A 5088-nucleotide genomic window follows, 5' to 3' on the forward strand; every position below is an offset into this window, starting at 1 on the left:
GTGGTGGGTGGGAACCACAGGCATGTGAGCATCATGTGCTCCCTGAGAGCTTCCCCCAGCATCCTGAGCACCTCGATTTAGTGCATAAACAAGGCCCTCATAACTGGGATAATTTTGCTTCACTATAGTAGAATTTTATGACATGTTTATGAAATTATTCTGTAATTTTAAGATTTTCTCTGACTTGATATTTAGTTTATCCAGTATATATGACATCAGTGCACAGTATGGTATCAGTCATAAGAATAGGTATTGCCAATTTTATTCTGTTTTGTTTTCATTTCTCCAAAGGCAAAGGGTTTTTATTTTGACTTTCTATTCTCTCTGTCTCTGTCTCTGTCTCTCTCTCTCTCTCTGTCTCACACACACACACACACACACACAGGACCAACAGGACACACACACACACACACACACACACACACACACACACACACACTTCTCCCCTTATTCCTCATTTGCCACTCTTTGCTCTTTCCCTTTCACTCTTTTCCCCTATTGTTTTCTACATACCTTGCTCCCCAAATCACATACTCCCTCTCTTCTCTTGTATTTTTTGAAAATATTTTATATAGAGAGACTGGATCACTGAGTCTTGTTCCTGAATAATGAGTTAGTTATTTTTATGCTGTGATTACTTGATGGAAATTTACTGCAGTCTGTATATAGATGTCAGATTTATTCAGTTTAGTGCACATTTCCAGAAGATAAATGATTATTATATAGAACAGAATATTAAATATTACAATATTCAATCTCACAAAAAGAAATACAATGTTTGTTTACTTTTTCAATTTAGATTTTAGTGGGTAGACATATAAGCACACATAACATATCATACGTATTAAATGTTTGTTCCAATAATTAAATTATAATTTGAATCCTGTGCTTGTCAGGATTTCATCAATAGTGTTGATTTTTAAAATATTGACAAATACTTGGGGCAAAATATTATGATTTATTGAACATCAAATTAAACATACTGTATTGTATTCAATTTTGTGTAAAATTCATCAACCTAATGGTAATTTCTCAATGCCATAGAGATTTATTGGAAAGATGAAGTAATTGTTATCATTTTGGGAAAATTTCCAAGGAAAAATGGTTTCAGAAATATAAATATGTATCTGAGATTCATACAGTGTCTCAGCACTTTGAAGATTAAGGCCTAAGATGGTGAACAGAGATCATATCTGGAAAAATTTGAAAACAAATACAAAGTAATCAACAATCACCAGACAGTGATTTTTACCAATCCTGGTATTCCCTGACAGGTATGATAGAGGAGAATCATGTGATATATATATGGCAGAAATTATCTCTCTTCATGGACATCATGCTTAGTAACATAGTCTGTATACTTAAGATGTCATGAGTAAATGAAGACAGAGATGCTTATTCATAGTGACAGTAGAAAGCACCATTTTAGTGACTATAGTGTCTTTGAAAAATTGGTTGTATTAAGGCCTGGTGTGGTAGTATATATCTACACCCATAGTATATCTATACCCAAACTTATGCCAGAATAGTGGAGTATGCCAATCTATGCTGGGCAAAAACATGAAATCCTATTTATAGCAACCAATAAAAGGAGGGAGGCGCTGGTTCTACTAATCCACTAATAGAGCATTTGCCCAGGGAGTGCCAGGCTCTGAGTTCCATTCCTAGTGTTGCAAAAAAGAGCTGGATAAATTACCATGAATTGGATCACATGGAAGTTTCCGTGATATTAGAATAATTGATTTTCAGGTCCTTGAATTTGAGGGTACACAAAAATTGAGGAAACATGCTAAACCAGTGTTGTTTTTAGTAGTTTCTTACCTCTCTCTCATTTCTCTGTATCTACCATCACTGTTCCTTTTTTTTTGACATGTATATACATATACAACCAATAAACACATAAACACACACAGAAGAGCAGAATCAACAGCAAAAATAATGAAGAGAAACTAAATTCAATGTACTGAAGCACAATTTAGAGTGGTAAGGTTTTATTCAACACAGACCTTATTTTCTCCTATGAAATGAATATAATTAACTCTGGGTATCTCTGAATTGCCCATATATTCTTTTGTATGAACTCAGAAACTGTTTGGGAATAATTGGTCTGTGTATTAAAGAAGAAGGAATATTTCACTTTGTCAATATTCTCTAATAATATGTTCTTACAACTAGTTATGGGGAATTTACATTGCTTTTAGCATCATAAGATATTTAGAGTTGCTTTAAAAGATACAGGACATATATTTAGTTTCTGTCAATTAGACTTTCTGTTTTGACAAAGGTATGAGTAAAACATAAGAATTTTGTGTTTTCCATTTCTGTATATGTTTCTATTGATAAAGTAACACAATCTCAGTTTACAATCTTAGATATATAATTAGGGGAATCTGCTAGTAAAATTTAAATTGTTAAAAACCTAAATATTGGAAGGCTTAGCAAGGATGAGGAAGAATTAGCAGCATAATTGGAAATAGAATGTGAACTGAAATAATTGCTTTGGGAAAAACCTCTGATACTAACTATTCGTGAATAGCATTCACTAACCTATATCCAGAAATTTTAGGTCTGTTTCAGTATTCAATAGAAATGGATGCATTTGTTTTCCTGATGTGATTTAATATTAACATATAAAAATTTGTAACTGCTTATTATTTACAAATGAATTGCATTCTAGACCTGCCAAGAGGCAATATAGAAATAAGGAAAAAGTTTTCTATTATACTCATGAGTTTGAATCTCAGGAACATTTAAATGAGCAAAGAGCAGGACTGTATAATCTTATATTTGTCTTTAAATTCAATCTATAAAAATGTAGAAGACATAATAATGGTAACTTCATTACAGTGATATGGAAGAGTTTTCAGAATGTTATTTTTCAACTGTTTTATTTGTGGTCAATAATATTTTGTAACAATAATTTGCACATATTTTTGCTTGTTCTTTGCAATTCAAAAATGACATGAGCAGAGGGGTTACCATTATATAAATCATAGAAAGAGTGCATTCTTTTTCAACCATGTCAACCCTTCCCTCAATCTCTCCAAGTTTTTCTCTTCTATCACCTCTCACAAGTTCCTTTTATTTTCAACATATGTCTAGTGAGTATTACTGATGTACATGTTTACTCTTTGTCCCACTATTTCTGTCCTGCATGGCCCTCCCAAAGACAGATAAATGGACAAACAAGACAATTGGAAAAGAAAACTGAAACAGCAACAAAGAAAAGAAAACTTTTATTAGCATTTCCTAGAAATTTTAGATAAATTTTGTTTTGTCGGATAAGATGCACAATCCTATTGTGCTTTTGGGATCCTTTCCTAAGAATATCCTTTTTCTCACTCTGGGTAAATGTGTAGAATCCTGTATAATTTATCATGTTCCAGTGCTTTTTTAAAAATCATCTAGTGTGTTTACTTGTAGATTTATAGACATATTCTAGTTACCACAAATGAGGGAAAATGTGAAACCTGTGTTTCTTTGGGTCTGGCTTCCTTTGTTTAATACAATTTTCACCTAAGTCTTTCCATTTCCTTACACATGGGGCAATATCATTCTTTCTGTTGGAAGCATAGAATTCCATTGTGCCACATTTTCTTGATCCATTTGTCCACTGAGGTGCATCTGGGTTGATTCCATATCTTGGCTATCGAAAAATATAATGCTGCAATGAACATGGTTGTGCTGGTAGCTTTCGTGTGGCTTTGTTTGTATTCTATTGGATAAATGCCCAGGAACAGAATTGCTAGGTCATAGGGATGCTCTATGTTTAGTGCTTTGAGGAACTGCCACGCTATTTTCCTGAGCAGCTGAATAAATTTATATCCCCACCAATAGTGTAATAGAGTTCCCTGTGGCCCCAACCCTGCTAACATTTGTTGTTAGATTTCTTGATAATGGCCATTGTGACTGGGGTGTGGTAGAATCCCAATGTTGTTTGATTTACATTTCTTTAAAAAATGTATATACCTGGATAAAATTGTGTTGTGTGAAGTTAGTCAGACCCAGAGAGACAATGGAAGAGTGTTTTCCCCTCCATGTGAAAGATAGATTTGGCTTATAAAGTTGTAAATATGCAAGTGTATATAAATATGTAAAATAAGGTTTATTCAAACAGTATAATTCCTTAGAAAAATCAGCAAAATAAAACACCAACAAGTGTGGACTTGAAAGGTGTGTTATGGAGCTAAGCAGACAGTGGTGGACAAATGAAGGGGACAAGGAAGAGAGAACCTAGTTAAGAATCCAATGTACACTTACAAAATTAAGAAGAGCAAGGGAGGAGGAAATTAGGAGAGGGATGGGTGGGAGTGCTGAAAGGTATAACATTAAGATATATTTATTTATAAACTACCTTGCTAGATAGCTACTCCTTTGTACAAGTACAGATAATAATTTTTTTAATTGTGTATATCTACAACATAAAAAATGGCATGATTTTAATGTTGGTATTTTGGTATTTCCACAAGTTGTTCATTAAGTTGTACATTTAATTCAGAGAGCAGTTTTCTTTTCTTTTGCATTCTTAGTTAATAATCTTAGTTGAATGGTTTGTTGAAATAGTTATTTTTCCTATTACACTTTAAACTACCCCTTCTCATTCTCAACTACATTCCCCAAATCAACAGAAAACATGTGACTAATCACAGACAAAGATGTGTGTCAAATTGATGGAAATTATAAGCTCATAGGAAATTATATTTGTAATAAAACATGGTTTATTTAATAAAATACATAGTTTCAGAAAAAAATGAGATTGAAATTCAATCACATTTCACTACAGATTCAAATGAAAAAAAAGATTTCTTCACACTATCACACAATCTAGTTTTTAAAAATGGGTCAAAATAAACACTATGCATTTCATTTAGATTTTTTTTTCAGATAGTTGAATGTATAGTTGGGATGTCTGAAGTCATTCAAAAAGTTCTCATGTGATGGAACTTGGAGAGTATTGCATTAGGACAGGCAGTTGGCTCAGCAGTGGAGGGATCTCCTCAGTAGAAGCCATAGGACCAGTATCTTCCACAGCACAGTGGGCGGCAGCAGCCATAGCCATAGCCACCATAACCATAGCCACCATAGCCG

Source organism: Dipodomys ordii, unplaced genomic scaffold, assembly GCF_000151885.1.
Source record: "Dipodomys ordii isolate 6190 unplaced genomic scaffold, Dord_2.0 Scaffold104, whole genome shotgun sequence".
Classification (NCBI taxonomy): domain Eukaryota; kingdom Metazoa; phylum Chordata; class Mammalia; order Rodentia; family Heteromyidae; genus Dipodomys; species Dipodomys ordii.